Source organism: Aplidium turbinatum, chromosome 8 (assembly GCF_918807975.1).
Source record: "Aplidium turbinatum chromosome 8, kaAplTurb1.1, whole genome shotgun sequence".
Classification (NCBI taxonomy): domain Eukaryota; kingdom Metazoa; phylum Chordata; class Ascidiacea; order Aplousobranchia; family Polyclinidae; genus Aplidium; species Aplidium turbinatum.
This window is the reverse complement of record NC_137479.1, coordinates 24743096-24760595: the sequence shown is the minus strand read 5'-3', so window position 1 is coordinate 24760595 and position 17500 is coordinate 24743096. Positions and strand designations below refer to the sequence as shown.

The 17500-nt window shown below is 37.9% G+C and overlaps 1 non-coding gene across 1 annotated transcript; it reads left to right on the top strand.

Moving 5' to 3' along the window:
- The first annotated feature begins 233 nt into the window (after positions 1-233).
- On the top strand, positions 234-341 carry LOC145776421 (U6 spliceosomal RNA). Its single transcript, XR_014290222.1, has one exon. It is a non-coding gene; the product is annotated as a U6 spliceosomal RNA (small nuclear RNA).
- Positions 342-17500: the final 17159 nt, after the last annotated feature.

The following is a 17500-nucleotide window of genomic DNA, read 5'->3' as shown; positions in this document are numbered from 1 at the left end:
CTATGTGTCATGATCTATCAAGACAGCAGCACCAAGCCAAACAGCCACCCACTGACTTCAACACTATTCGTCATAGCACATGACCAGGGAACTGTGTTTGTAAAGCTAGTGCAATTCGCTACAGCGAACTCGCTACACCAGGCTGAAACAGGTCGTTAATATCTACATGTTGAAGTAAGCAACGATCATGCTGCCAAAAGCAAAACTCAGTTTATTGTATCACAAGTAAGTCTGTCACAAGTGGGCGCAGTGACCTAAATAAAAATTGGTTCCAAGGGAGAAGATTAGCATGGCCCCTGCGCAAGGATGACACGCAAAATCGTGAAGCGTTCCATATTTAAAAAAAAAAAAAATACGTAGCTGCGAGCCTCTGTAGAGGCCATTATTTGCAGCCACAAAGTGTGGTTTAAAAAAAAGAGAAAAAAGAACGTAGCTGTAGTAAATTTGAAACACCGAATACAGATTTAAAAATAGCTGCATTTTCAACACAAGCTATTGACAAAGATGTAACGCAAAAGTAAGTTTAGAGCCCTTCGTCACGCGGCTATAGATAAGCCTTCCATTGCGTATAGTTTCCTACAAGATTATTTGCTCCCTCGGTGAGAGTCAGCTATACACTCATGCTGACGATGAACGGCAGTGAGGGACAACCTTTAGAGTAGTCTTGATTTGACAACCGAGAAAACCTGTACGATCACACCAGGTCCCAGGCACAATATATTATTTATTTATCGCAAAGGAAACTTTTTCAATTCTTACTGTTGATCGACAGTTTAGACCAGTGGTTCCCAACTGCTGGTCCGCAAAAGAGCTTACTTTTTGCCAAGCTAATTTTGATATTGAATCGTATGCATTGCAAGAGTGCCATGGCCGTGCTGAGTTTTTTTGGTCGTGCTAACTAGCCTACATAGTTAGCCTACTACACGATAACGATCTACTATTCAAGCACGTTTTAAACCTTTCAAGGTTTTGCCACCTTTTTCCGTTCATTGACGTGCTGGTAGGCTTATATCGATTATTGTAGTTAGTATAATAGCCTATAATAAGTATAGCCTATCTTTTTCGTCCCCGACGCGTTAATGACGAAATTGAAAATGAAAGTTGTTAACACTCCTAAAAATATATTACGCTTAGTCGATTCATAGCAGCAAAACTGACGTATTTCGCATTCGTTGATATCGCAAAAGTACTTAATAATAATAACCTAGATTTTGTGTAGTTTATAATTGTGTCGTCATAAACCGCGTTCAGCTTTCAAAAATTTTGTAACACTGTGTTGTCAGACGGAAAAGTTTGTCCCCAATTTGGAGAAAAAAATTAGTGCTGTTGGGGACAAAATGTAGAGTTTCGTGGAGAGTTTGTCTTGCTGTGCAATAAGCACACAAAGTCGTGTAACGCGCTCAACCAGATTTAACATACTTACGCTTATTTTTAACATTCACAGAAGAAAAAACAACTCAAAATAAATTTCATATCGAACGTTTTTGACATCACGTGGTGTCCTCGTTACTCGCCAGGAATAACAATTATACAGTAATGAAAGTCTGATTGAATTAGGTTGTGATTCTAATTTGAGATGCAGATACACAAAAATCACTTTTTCAATTGCGAATATCTCGTGGAAGCGAATAGCTTATTCGTGTCTAACTCTCAGTGCATCAAATTGTTGTGTTTTTTTCAACCAGCTACTAAAACGAGAACTTTTTATCTCTGACTTTTTTTGACACGAAGCAAAGAAACCAGCTGAATACCAAAGCAGAGCTAGCGGAACAACAATAAATTTTACACTGACATTAACGTTGCATATAAATGGATTAAAATTTTGTTAGCTGAGTTTATTTGATAGTCATTTTGTTGCAATTTGTACTTGAATATTTAGCAGCCTGTAACTAAATTTTGCACTCTGGTGTACGCATCGACAACTTCACTTAAGAAAAGATCACAAACACCTGTTTGATTCACTATGATTTTTTGTTGCTGGTCCGTAAACACTTCTTTGAATTTTACCGGCCCCGTGCTTTGAAAAGGTCGTGAACCACTGGTTTAGGCTATAGTCTTCTTTTCCCGTAAGCAGTGGCGTACGCAGGATTTTCTCAAGGGGGGGGCCATTGAGAGTAGCGTAACCAGGAATTTTGAAAGGGGGAGTTTTACGACCGGCGGGCGAAGCCGGACGGCGTTTTCACCTAAAACGATACCTAGCGGCGGGGGGTGTGGGGGGCCTCCCCCAGAAAATTTTGAAAAATTACTTCGAATTTGGTGCATTCTGAGAGAATTTTCAACAAAAATGTGGGTATGAATATTCCTGTAAAATGGTGCTGTCTGGTGGCATAGCAAAAGGATAAGATCATGTTTTCTTCGGCATTTTTCGGAAATAAAGCTAGACGTTTTCATGATATCCCAGTATGGTTTTAGTTTAGACTTTATCCATTTCTTTCTCACTATAATAGGCTTACAGAACACTATGCTACATTGGCATACCTGGGGTGGGGTAGGTGGATTGGGCTATGTATTTCGTATTGGCTTAGTCTATATTGTTAATTGCTTTGACAGAGCAATGCAAAACATATTAAATGGCTTAATCTACGTCGTTAACTACTAAAACATTTTAAAGGGGGGGGGGGGGCATGGCCCAATGGCCCCCCCTGCGTACGCTAGTGCCCGTAAGGATAACCAAGTAGCACCTCAGACTGCTTTTGTAATCACTTGAACTGCTCATTTTAAGTTTCATCACTAAAGATTTTGCAAAATTTTTACTATAGGCTAATGTTTGAAAATTATAACATGTAGGCTACTGCTGAAGTATTTCAAAGGAAAAAAATGGCGTCGTTGAAACAGTCTTCATATTAAACAGCTACATGCTTTGAAATATCGTAACCTAAGCCTTCAAAGTTAATAATACTTAGGCCTACCATGGTCACCTAAAGATACGGCCTGATTTGTCACATTTTGCAGAAATTTCCAGGTTTTTCTAACTTTGGGCGAGCGTTTAAATAAATTTTTCTAAAAATTAGATTTTTACGCTTTCTTTGTTCTTTTCCCAAGATGACACAATAGGTTTTAACATCCTCACATGTTGAAAAACAAAGAAAATTCGATTTCGAAGATTTTAGTCAGACTGTTAATTTTCAATAACAGTGTGATTTAGCGTTTTTCAACTTACTTTTTCTCATTTGCTACTGCTTCCCCAAGGCAACAAAAAAGTTTTATGTCATTAGGAAACCGCAAAAAGTAAAAACATCTCAAAAAATGTCAGTCAAACATTAGCATTAGCTGTAATCAAAATCTGTAAAATGTGACAAATCAGGCCGCATCTCCAGGTGGCCATGGGCCTACCATATTTTCATCGCCTAAAAAGAGGTCACATTTCGCCAGCAAGTAGAATTTTACGCTTGAGGAATCGTTTACATTTACATCATTTTGGATCATTGGAGTATAGGCCTATACGCGCAAAAGTTACCGAAAAAAAAACAACAAGAAAACAGATTGACTGAACGTTTAACTTATTTTTTCTCATTTTTATTGCTTCCTTAAGACAACCAATGATTTTATATTATTAAGAGTTAGTAAAAAGTGTAAAAAAAATACCTAATTTTTAAACAGTTTCAGTCAGACAGCCATGATCGCAAAAATCTGCAAAATGTGACAAACCAGGCACGATCTCCAGGTAGCTAAACCTTAACTTTTTTCAACAAAGAATGGTCAGCCTTAACGAAATTGTTAAATTACTTGCAAAAAATATGATTTAAAGTTTTTAAACAGTACGCTGCACATAACCGTTAAGATGCTAAAAACGGTGTGAACTAAAAAGCTGTTCCTTTCCTTGCAACGCAGTAGGCCTATCCATGCCACGATTTCTTTTGCTGGATGTTAGGTGTTATACCCATTGCACTTATAGACATTCGTTTCGATTTGTTTCAAGTAACAAATGAATCAGACTGAGTTGCTAATCAACAATGTCTCCAAGCGTTGCATCAATATAAAACGTATGTAGGTAAAAGAATAATTTTCTGTGAAAGTGTAAGCATGGCTTTTAAATTGTTGTTTAATATCTTACAGTGAACAAGGCAATGAACGTTCAACAACAGTTCCATGAAATTCGCCAATTTCTTGTAGAATTTATAAATCAGCACGTTACAGTGGTAGCCTAGCCCAGTGGTTCCCAACACATGGGTCGCGGCCCAAAGTTGGGTCGCCTGGTTATTTTTTTGGGTCGCTTGTTTTTCAGGCATATTGTATCTTGGGCGAAAAAATTACAATAAAAAATTTTTAAAACGTGAAGAGATCGATCACAAAACTAGAAAATATAAACACAAGTCATAAAGCGTTTCATGTCGAAACATCGGAAAGCTTTGTAGCATTGATCGTAGTGCAAGAAGTTTTAACAGTTTTCGTTTTTATTATTGTTAATATTATTATTAAATGTAAACCCAACAAAGTTTCAGTCTCAAACATAAATTAACTTGCCAAAATTACGGGATATACATTGTAACGTGCACTATATGTCACTAACACTATGTAGGCAGGGCCTCCGAGAGAAATCAGCACTGGTCGGGAAACAATACGAAAAATGGGCCCCATAATATTTTTTAGCAAATATTGCGTTGCATGTTCGTGTTAAGCTAAAAATAGCCTACTTTCCGCAGCATGAAAAGAACTTCGTTCAATGTAAAAATCATCAATAATCACTGGATTTCACTTGCAGCAAAAATGCCATTGAAGCAAACTATTTTGTCTAGAAAGCTTTGTAAACACACAATAGCAACGCAACGAAAATAGTTCAACCAAGCATTTAATTCAGGAGTATCCAAACTTTTTTCCACGCGAGCCAGATTTGATAATAAGTGTTCACGGGCCAACAGCCACAATAATTTTTCTGAAAACTGCAAGTTGAATTTATATGATTTTTGTGTGTCTGCAGGCCAAAAATAACACATTGTACAACAACAGGCGTGGGCCATACAAAAACGTCTCGTGGGCCAGAGTTGGCCCGCGGGCCGGACTTTGGACATCCCTGATTTAATTCAACCCTGTCTGGACTTTTTGCAATGCAAAGTTACGGATCGCAGCATCAAATGATAAAATTTTGCGACGTCTGAATTGATGCACAACATGTAGGCCTATAGTTAGGCTTTTCAATCGGTTTTGAGTCATCGGTTTTGAGTCATAGCGCAAACAATTCTTTACAAATTTCAGTAATTGCTAAAACCACGTTCTCAAAGCGCAACCGCTGGAGGTGGCTACCGGAACACAAAAAAAAGGTAGCCACTTTAACAAGTCGAAATTCTGCCACTGAAATTGACTACAATACAACCGCCAACCAATCAGAACGTGTTATAAGAGGCTACCGTCCAATTGTGACCCTTCTAGCATTCATCCAGAGAGTTAATGCTTGTTTTGAATTTTATTTGGTAATTACAGAAGAAAAAGAGCAATAGCAGTGGTGAGAATCGAACACGCGTCAATGAAATGACTACTTTCTAGCCCTAACCCTTAAGCCAACCAGCTGACAAAAAATCCATCACTTAATTTGCTTTGTATCATCTTCTTTTCGCCATTTTTTGCGTCACTTAAACCGTAGCTTATGATTGGTTGGCGGTTTCATTCTAGTCAATTTCAGTGGCAGAATTTCGACTTGTTAAAGTGGCTACCCAAAAAAAATCATAACAAAACTATTTGGAAAACCTTTCGAAAGTGCAATCAATGATTCCTTGTATTGATTATGGAGTGATTCGTTCTGGTTTGCAGCTGAAGTTTGCTGTGTGGCTTTCTGTCAAAAGTACCACCTCATCCAAAATGTCTTGAAAAATGTCATTGTTGTGTAGCCTACAAATGGTTTAAATTTATCCCACATGCCCGCAACTGCACAACAGACATACGATGAAATTTTCATGGAACTTCAAACTCATCGACGATATGTTTGAGTTTGTTGATACATTTGTCAATTCCAACAACTATCGAATCCCCTTTGCAATGTACGGTAGATAGAATACATTTCCTTCGAATGATTCAGCTAGTTAAGTGGAGTTATAAAAGCGTTCTGTCCTCAGGAAAAGAAAATCATTTTCTTTGAAATTTATAATTGCCACTGCAACTTTAGCTTGCGAGTAGTAGCCTAGCCTACTTTTCTCAGCTTTCTCTTAGGCCTACTTAGATTACATCTTCCTTTAATTTCATTAAATTCATCAGTGAATCTTGTTTAGGACCGTAATCCACATAATGCAAAGCAGTCACAAATTTAAAACTGCTAGTTGTAGGCTACTTTAGCATTGACTCAGCTTCCGATCACGCTCTTGTTGGTTCCAACTTGATGCATTTAATAAGAAACGTCTTTAGAGCTTCAATTGCAAAAGGGTAGCCTATTGTAAAGCATTGGGTTTGACTGCACCACGCCTTGATTACCCCCTCGAAGTCAATTTTCTTTGCAAGATGATAGGACAGCTTTCTTTAGATTTTTCAGAATTTTTCCTCTGACTGGGCTATAACTTTAAAGATGCCACTAGCTTACAGATAATCAATTACTCCAAAAATGATAAGACATTTGAACAACTCTGTCTGTAAGCAACATTATTAATTCCAACTAGATTTAGCCTAAGCAACAACATCCATAAACAAAAAACTCACTACCTTCCAAAATCACATCATGAGAAGCATGACCAACAAAAGGCTACTTGACCACACGAAAACAGAAGATCTTTTAACTAAGTTATGACAAAATTACATCCAATTGCAGCAATAATAAAATCAAAAGTTTTAAAACTGTTCGGCCACACTAAAAGATCACAATTCGGAATCAGCAAAGTTTGCACTGAAGGAAAAGTAGAAGAAAAAAGAAAACGTGACAGACAACTAAAACGATGCCAAGGCAACATCCAATCATGGACCGGACTCAACTTGGCGACACTGGTCGAGCTGGCTCAAAATCGCCACTCTTGGAAGCAAATCACTTATGTTGATGCACAATCTGCTGCAGGCGGAGATGATGACTGATGATGATCCATAAACAAAAAATATACAGGATTTGCTTTCTTTAATCGTGCTTGGACTGATACCTTTAACTTTTCCAGATAACTTATGTTGAATACAAAACAAACAAACAAACAAACAACAACTTCCTATGCCTGGCCAACGCAGATTTTGAAGTTAAGGTTCAGTTGTAAAGCAAAAATAGTTCCCGCTTAGCTAAAACAGCACCAGTTTTCAAGTTGAAACTATCAATACAATCGAAACCGTTCAGTGATACAGAAATCATTTCAGCTTCAGATTTTACGTCTTGAAGCAGTTCAACATCGCCTACCTTAACACAAAAATGATTTGTTCTTGATGAGAAGCATCGAGAGTGACATTTACAATGATTGAGAAATACTTGGAACTACGCACTTCATTTAAGAATTTGTTGATTATTTAGTTGGTACATCTTTACTTTAGTACTAAAAATGGGCCCCCTCAATAGTGAAAAAACAAAAAACTACTCGTTTTTCCTTTACAATATTTTGCTAGGGGGGAAACTGGCCCGACTTCCCCCCCCTCTCGGAGCCACTGTATGCAGGACAAACCATGACAAATTTTTCCACACGTTAGGCCACACATAGTCTGATGTGGTAAAAAGCATCAAAGACAAAGCCCCAAGTGCTGTATGGACTCATTGCTTTTTCCACAGAGAGGCTTTTGCTGCAAAAAAGCTGTCTCAAGAGCGGCACGAAGTGTTGAATGATGCTGTGAAGTGTGTAAACTTCATCAAAGCAAGTTCACTAAATCGGCGTTTGTTTTCGTCTTTGTGCACTGACATGGATTCTGATTATTATCAAGCATTGCTTCTGCACACAGAATTGCAATGGTTGTCACGAGGTCGTGTTCTGAAGCAAATTTTTAATTTGCGGGAGGAGATTGCTATCTTCCTGAGGCTAGGCAACAGAACTTGTGAGATTAGCCGAGAAGTTTTTACAAGAAGATTTCAACGCAAAAGTTGCTTACCTTGCCAATGTATTTGACTCTGCGAATTTTCAAAATTTATCCATGCAAGGTAACGGTTTTACGGTGATTAATCACGCCGCAAAAGTTTCTGCTTACTACAAAAAACTCATATTTTGGAAAAGTTATGTCACCAGAGATGAGTAGGCTACGATATATTTCCTCAGCTAACGCAATATATTTGTGGCAAGGAAGTTGATACTAAGCAAACCATAATTGGACACCTGGAACAGCTTGCCAAAAAGTTTGTGCACTACTATGGAAAATCTTTAACGCTTTATAGCCAAAATGATTGGATAATTGATCCATTTGTTGGAAAAGATCTGCCTCAACTTCCCATCCATGTTGCAGAACAGTTTATGGACATAACGACAGAAGCAGCAAATCGTATTTCTTTTGCGTCCTTCAAAGACAAATACCCCACAGATTCTGCCCGGGATTCTGCAAACATCCACTTTTGGGCTTCCATGTACAAAGTGCATTCCACAGTTTCAAATTTAGTGATTCAAAAACAGATTTGCAACAACTTGGTTTTGTGAGACTGGATTTAGCGCCATGTGTGTATTGAAAACTAAAGAGCGAAACCGGGTGGAAGTTAAAACCGACATGCGGCTATGCCTAAGAAAAATAACGCCTCGATTTCAAAAACTCACTGACAGCAAGCCAGCACAGATATCTCATTAGTGATTTGATATTAGATAACATATTATTTTTGAAAAAAGTTACTGCTTTGTTGTGCTGTTTGTTTGCAACGCAATCTTGTATGGCTTTTAAAATACTACGACAATTTGCTTGGGTCGCAAGATTTTACCAAACTGAATTTTTTTTTAAAATGGGTCGCCTTAAAAATGAGTTGGGAACCACTGGCCTAGCCTATACAAAAATGTTTAGAAAACAAATAGCCTACAAGCTGTCGCTGAAACGTCATCAAGCAATATAATCCCGTTGAAAAATATAAGCAAGAAAACCCAAACTGTCAAAAAAGAGGACATTTCAGCATTTTTTAGTGTCCTCAAAGGACAGTTCATTTTTCTTGCAAAAAGAGGACAAATCCTCTTAAAAGAAGACGTATGGTAGCCCTAATAATACTTTTATTTTTATGTCATGCTTGCAAGCTGCATGACATTTCAATGCTTCTTTTCTTCACGTAGGCTACACACAACAGAAATGCCACAACTTAAAAAAGGCACAAGTTCAGAGAAACACTGCATTTGTAAAACCTTACGAGACGACAGACAGTGTTACATGGCACCATGTAAGTTTTTCGGTGAAGCTCTAGCAATAAAAATGACAATTTTGCACTGCATCTTTACAGGTTTTAGCGCTATCATTCGTGCGCAAGTTTGGTATAATTGTATAAAGTGTGTGTAGCCTACGAATATTACAGCCAGGAATTTTATTAAATTATTGAGCAGATCTTTACATTGGAAGAGTGTGAATTATTGTTAATATTTTTGTTTTCTCTCTGAAATCAATGGGCTAATCTATTGCATATTTTATTGCTTCCTGACAGTTTTCGACCTCTAAGTTAAAAAAATGAAAATGTTATTGTTGATTTTAATGCTTTTTATCAGCTGCAAGATATCGGAATCACTTCCTCTTCGACTTGAAACTGGAAATTTAAAGAATGCCCATCTTCAATCATTAAAAACAAGTGTATTGAAGTGAGATTTTAAATAGGCTACGTTTGATGTCTGTGTATTTGCATTAGGCTACGTTTCTTAAAGCGAGATTCTATAAAAATGTGTTTTTGGTTTATGATTATGAGCGTGATTATTACACCATGGCACCTGCAATTAATTTTTCGAACTTACCTGTAAAATCAAATTGCAAGTGTGGAGCCTTTGAAGCGCGGTAAGCTTATTTTCATACAAAACCTTGGCCACAACTCTTCCTTCATTCCTTCCTATTAAATGTTGGCAACAATACTGCAATTCACAGAAAACGTGGTCCAGCTGATGTGGTTCTAACGGACTACAGAGCACGAAGAAAAAACAACTTATTGCGGAGGTTGTGGCTGGCAAGGTATCTTAAAGAGATGAATTCGCGGTCCATAGAAACAAGAAGCGGTTCAATAGTGAATTCAAACGATATCGGTAAACAAAACAATCAGGTTAGCCTAATTGTGCATAGGCTAAAAATGTCTAAATTTATATTTTTCAACCTCCAGCGGGTATCGGGAAAATTAAGAAATACAATCTTAAGTTGGCCTAATTGTTAAAAACATAAACACGATTGTAGGAATCACAAAATCTTATGTGCTGCTAACAAGTGTTAGTTATATAAAACGTGCTTAAAACAACATTTTAAATTAAGTCATTTTTCAATGCAGAAAATTTGCTTTAATACATTTTTCTTTTTCCGTTTGCTTGAAAAAAAAAAACACTCGGTGACTCGGTATAATATTGGGCGAATGTTTTCTCATAACAAAACTTCAAAATTAAAAGTTTTTAAAGCTCAATATCAAGCATTGAAACATCATTCTGATAAGAATTCAGATATAATATGGGAAAATGTAAAAAAAAATATTTCGAACGTAGCCTAGCTATAAATAACAGAACTTACAATATATAAAGGCATCCACATCTTAATTGATTGCCTCTGCAACTAGAACAAAAGCAAAAGCAAGTGGGAACAAAGCAGAAGTTAAAACGAATCTATAAAAATTCAAAAAAAGAAAATAATTCAGTTGAAAAACTGCATTACAACGAAAAGTACGAAAAGATATAAACAGATATCGGAAAGGGCAATGTAAGCAGATGGAAGTAATAACTAGTACTGGGAACATACGGTACGGGATGTGAGAGCTTTACTCACAAGTTAAGAAATCAAGATCAACTTTAAAGGCCAAGAGTGCGACAGTAACTTGAGAAAATGGAGACATCAAACCAGCACTTTTGGATGTGTTATCTGTTGAAACATTGTATTAAGATCCCCAACTGCAACTATACAGACAGGAGACTATAAAAGTCAATAACTTGAGCCAGATATAGGCTACCGGGAAAAGAAGCTGTTTGAGCAAGAGAGCAATTATCTACACAAACGCACCAGGAGTTGATGGAATCCCAACAGAGCTATTGGGATAGTTGTCAAGTCGGACACTATTAGCCATATGTCAATGCATTTGGATATCTCAAAAATAGTAAAAAGATTGGTCGAGACCGAATTACCAAATTATCCAATTTTATAAGGGAAGCACACGGGTTTGTCCAAACTGTAGAATCATTGGTTGGTTGGTTTGGTTTTTGAATCTTTATCCTAGGACTGACAAAACCTTGAAAGGTTATTCCTGGTAGTTTGGCATACTTGGAGAGGCTCTTGACGCAGAACCGGTTACCGAGATTGACAGAGTGAAGTTTTTCGATTGCTGAAGTGTTGTTGCGGGAAAATTATTCCATTCACTAATCACTCGGTGCCCTGAATGGAGAGCAGTCCTGAAATGCTGAGCCGGAAGCGCAACCACTGAGCTAACGGGGCGGATCATACCTGTAACAGTTTATGTAAGTAAAATTCATTTGCAAATCATTTAAAACGACTAAGCACAATTATCGAAAGAGAACTTCCAGATAAACACGCTGGATTCAGAAAAGGTAAAGATACACTCTTGACCACATTGCCAATCTGGAATGGATTATGCAAAGAAGCAGGAAGTACCGGAACGATTTTACACGTGTTTTATCGATTATTCAGAAAGTTTTTGATGTCATCCAGCATAACACTCTTTGAGGGTATTTGGAAGACATGAATATACCAATGTACCTGGCAGCACTTATAGAATCGTTGTATCGTGATTATTAAAGAGTTACAGTTTTAACAGCATACAGAGACACAGCTTGATTTAAAGTTAAAAATGGAACACGCCAGCGATGCATTTCATCTTCTTCGTTATGGAATATGTAGGGTAGCCTATACAGAAATTATCATGCGAAAAACAGGATTAAATAATTCCAATATTGGTATTGGAGTAAAAATGCGTGGTGCAATCATCAATAATTTAACATATGCAAACGACACCATCCTCATGGTTGCAAACGTACAAGGTCTTCAACATTAAGAGTAAAAAAGGAAAGCAAAAAGTCTGGATTAAACCTCAGCATCATAAAGACACAAATTATGACAACTGAAGAAAAAGCGGATAACATAAATATCATGATCGACAACAAAGAAATAGAAAAAGTAAAGGAATTCATATTTCTACAATCGAAAATAAGCTGGCTCTCTATCAACTCATAAGAGATAAAGAGGCGCCCCGATAACTCAGTTGGTTAAGCGCCCGACTTAAAGAACAAAAACTGCAAGAGCAAGTGGCGCTGGTTTGACTCTCGGGGTGTGCGCTTGAGCAACGCATTTCAAGGATTGCTATCTATTCAGCGACACCTAGTAGAACGAACAACAACAATCAGAACCTTCCTTTTGTCAAACTCGGTGACCGGACCTGCGTCAGTGGTTCAAAGCCTATCCAAGTACTGTATACGAAACAGCTAGGATTAAACTTTCAAAAAGCATTCTCAGTCCGAGCATAAACATTCAATTAGTCTGGGAGCCTACGACAGAAGATTTCACCCCATAAGGTACAAAAGGTTTGACCCCTTGAAGTTACTGGGGTCAACCATGTCACTCACAAAAAGTATGGAAGATTGACCGCACCGGGTGGATCTGGACCCTAGAGCCCCCTAAAAAGCCCAAAAAGGGGGTTAATTTCACCCCATAAGGTACATGGACCAAACTTGGTGAAAACGAAGTTCTATGTCAGGACATCACAAAAATATCAAATCTAACAATATTTTCGAGTGGAAAGGTGATGTAAGACTCCCCCCAAAGTGACCCCCCAGAGGGTTAATTTCACCCCATAAGGTACATGGACCAAAGTTGGTCAAAACGAAGTCTTATGTCAGGACATCACAAAAATATCAAATCTAACAATATTTTCGGGTGGAAAGGTGATGTAAGATGCCTTCAAAGTGACTTCCCTTAATGTGACCCCCTCGGAAGGTTTATTCCACCCCATAAGGTACATGGACCAAACTTGGTCAAAATGAAGTCTTATGTCAGGACATCGCAAAAATATCAAATCTAACAATATTTTCGGGTGGAAAGGTGGTGTAAGATGACTTCAAAGTGACTTTCCTTAATGTGACCCCCTCGGAAGGTGTATTTCACCCCATAAAGTAGATGGACCAAACTTGGTCAAAACGAAGTCTTATGTCAGGACATCACAAAAATATCAAATCTAACAATATTTTCGGGTGGAAAGGTGGTGTAAGATGTCATCAAAGTGACCCCCAGAGGGTTTATTTCACCATAGAGTACATGGACCAAACGTGGTCAAAACGAAGTCTTCTAGGGCACCACAAAATATCAAATCTAACAATACTCTCAGTTGGAAAGGTGATAAAAGACCTACCCAAAAGTGAATCTCCTCCTATAGTTTAATTTACTTCATCCCTTTCTCGAACCAACCTTGGTGTAACGAAAGTGCTATGCCAGGACAGTACGAATGGATTAAATTTAAAAATATTTTTATATAGGTTTTGATGAAATACATTCACAAGCTGTCCCATGATGCATGAAATGGAACTATAGCCTACTTTACAAAAAGTTTTTGTATAAATCATATTAAGTCAATCGAAAAAAGGCAACAGGACATGACAATACATGGCTTTGTAACACCAAAAACAGAAAGTACACAAGAAGCATATAGGCTACAGTAGCCAGAAAATTGATCCAAGATCTTGATACCACCACTAAATGTGGACTTAATCGAACAACTGACTATCCAAATCAAAACGTTTCGAAATGAATCATTTGGAACGTTAATTTAGGCAGTAATGAACATTTTCCAGCTGCTACAATAAATAACCTAATAAACCCAATGCAGTAAGTTTTTATTTAATGCCATTTGCTTCATGTCTCCAATCAGTTATCGTAACTGTTCATTCATAAACAGAGATTGTTCGTGTAAATGTAAACGGTCGTTTCTTTATTCTTCATTGTCACTGCTGTCGCTTTCACTTTCTTCATCTTATTCTTCAGATTCATACAATTCTCCTGTTATATACAGAGATAAAGCAAGCTGTCTGCGATGTACCAGCCCCAAGCAATGTGGTTATCCGCACGTCTGACACTGACTGTCTTGTAATTGGCTTAGGTTGCTATGGAACTTTTGATCCTTCATTAAAGATATGGATAGAAGCTGGCTTGCAAAGCAATAACACGCAGCGGTACATCAACATCAACCAGCTGCATAGGCCTACCGCACTTGGAGTGACGATTTGCAAGTGTTTACCTGCATATCATGCCTTTACAGATTCTGATTACACCTCGTCATTTAGCAGGAAAGGGAAAGTGCGGCCGCTGAAATTACTCCAAGGAAACCACGAAGCGCAGGCAGCTTTTAGCCAACTCGGACACGACAAAGAAATTAGTGAAGACACTATCATCGCCATAGAGAACTTTGTGTGTAACATGTACAAAAACAAGAAAATTAATTATGTCAACGAAGTCCGTTTACAAATGTTTTTAGACGGCTACAAACCCAAAAAAGAAAATGAAAGGATATCATGCATACCAGAAGCTACTGTAGATAGTAGTACTCTACCACTTTGTTTACGAGTACTTCTCCAGAAGACAAGGCGCACACATCTCATCACAAGATGGTGGTTATCTTCAACTAGAAGTGAACAAGCAGCAACGTTGCTGCTAGAGTATGGCTGGAAAGAAGAAGGAGGTTCTTATAAAGTGGTGTGGTTTGAAGGTAAAGGTATAAAGCATCTTTAGATGTCTCTGCGTGGAATCTGATCTCATCCAGGAAAGTCAAGAAGAAGGTAAACAGCATTGGATGTCGCTTGGGTTACCCTTTATAAATATAAAACTTTCTCCTGGTCTATCAGTCGTTTACTTTCTTACTGTAAACATTAGCCAATAACTGGCTGTAAAGTTTCGTTTTAGGAACCTATAACCAATAGTTTCTGCAATCTTGAGAAAAATGCCTGGGTGCACTAAATAACAAATAAATGTTGAACTTTTTCCAGTTAATAGTAAGTTGCAATGTTGCATTATTCGAAGAAAAATAGACGTCTGTAAAAGATAATAAAATTACTATTGTATGTTACGCATATCTGTAGTGCATAATAGCAATTGTTTCGTACAGTCTTTATTTCTCTGTATATAACAGGAGAATTGTATGAATCTGAAGAATAAGACGAAGAAAGTAAAAGCGACACCAGTGATTGATTGATTGATTGAATCTTTATCCTCGGACTGGGAAAGCTTCTTGCAGAGCTTAATCCTGGCAGTTTCGCATACTTGTAGAGGCTTTGAATCACTGGCGCAGGCCCGGTCACCGAGATTGACAGAGTGAAGTTTCCGATTGTTGAAGGCTTGTTGTCGGGGAATTATTCCATCCATTAGATGCCGCTGAATGGAGAGCAGCCCTTAACGTGCGTTGCTCAAGCGCACACCCCGAGAGTCGAACCAGCGCCGCTATTGATCTTGAAGCTTCTTCGTTCCAGAAGTGACGCGCTAACCAATTGAGTTACCGTTTACATTTACACAAACAATCTCTGTTTATGAATGAACAGTTACAATAACTGATTGGAGACATGAAGCAAATGGCATTAAATAAAAACTTACTGCATTGGGTTTATTGGGTTATTTATTGTAGCAGCTGGAAAATGTTCATTACTGCCTAAATTAACGTTCCAAATGATTCATTTCGAAACGTTTTGATTTGGATAGTCAGTTGTTCGATTAAGTCCACATTTAGTGGTGGTATCAAGATCTTGGATCAATTTTCTGGCTACTGTAGCCTATATGCTTCTTACGTACTTTCTGTTTTTGGTGTTACAAAGCCTTGTATTGTCATGTCCTGTTGCCTTTTTTCGATTGACTTAATATGATTTATACAAAAACTTTTTGTAAAGTAGGCTATAGTTCCATTTCATGCATCATGGGACAGCTTGTGAATGTATTTCATCAAAACCTATATAAAAATATTTTTAAATTTAATCCATTCGTACTGTCCTGGCATAGCACTTTCGTTACACCAAGGTTGGTTCGAGAAAGGGATGAAGTAAATTAAACTATAGGAGGAGATTCACTTTTGGGTAGGTCTTTTATCACCTTTCCAACTGAGAGTATTGTTAGATTGATATTTTGTGGTGCCCTAGAAGACTTCGTTTTGACCACGTTTGGTCCATGTACTCTATGGTGAAATAAACCCTCTGGGGGTCACTTTGATGACATCTTACATCACCTTTCCACCCGAAAATATTGTTAGATTTGATATTTTTGTGATGTCCTGACATAAGACTTCGTTTTGACCAAGTTTGGTCCATGTACTTTACGGGGTGAAATACACCTTCCGAGGGGGTCACATTAAGGAAAGTCACTTTGAAGTCATCTTACACCACCTTTCCACCCGAAAATATTGTTAGATTTGATATTTTTGTGATGTCCTGACATAAGACTTCATTTTGACCAAGTTTGGTCCATGTACCTTATGGGGTGGAATAAACCTTCCGAGGGGGTCACATTAAGGGAAGTCACTTTGAAGGCATCTTACATCACCTTTCCACCCGAAAATATTGTTAGATTTGATATTTTTGTGATGTCCTGACATAAGACTTCATTTTGACCAAGTTTGGTCCATGTACCTTATGGGGTGGAATAAACCTTCCGAGGGGGTCACATTAAGGGAAGTCACTTTGAAGGCATCTTGCATCACCTTTCCACCCGAAAATATTGTTAGATTTGATATTTTTGTGATGTCCTGACATAAGACTTCGTTTTGACCAACTTTGGTCCATGTACCTTATGGGGTGAAATTAACCCCCTGGGGGGTCACTTTGGGGGGAGTCTTACATCACCTTTCCACTCGAAAATATTGTTAGATTTGATATTTTTGTGATGTCCTGACATAGAACTTCGTTTTCACCAAGTTTGGTCCATGTACCTTATGGGGTGAAATTAACCCCCTTTTTGGGCTTTTTAGGGGGCTCTAGGGTCCAGATCCACCCGGTGCGGTCAATCTTCCATACTTTTTGTGAGTGACATGGTTGACCCCAGTAACTTCAAGGGCTCAAACCTTTTGTACCTTATGGGGTGAAATCTTCTGTCGTAGGCTCTCGGTCTAAATCCATTAATCAAGACTAGCACTCAGAAGAAATGCATTGGTTGGAATGAATAGCATTTGATTGAGCAAGAGTGTCAAGTTAGAAACAAAACAGCAGTTGATTAAAACAATTAGCCTATATTTCTGATAACAACTTAGGAGGCGAAACGTGAAGAATGACCAAAAACAAATAGAAAAGGACAGATGCAATTCAATTATTGTGCTGAAAAAGAATGCTTTCATACAAATACAAAAGTATAAACCAGTTTAATGGGAATAACATTTCTTACTATAGGCCTACTATACAAAGCCGCAAATTTCAAGGACCAATTTTGACCGCAAAAATGCCAAATTTCTTCCGACTCTAGTTCTGTTCAGTTCAGTTGTTTTTATTTCTGACCATCATAGCAAAAACAATAC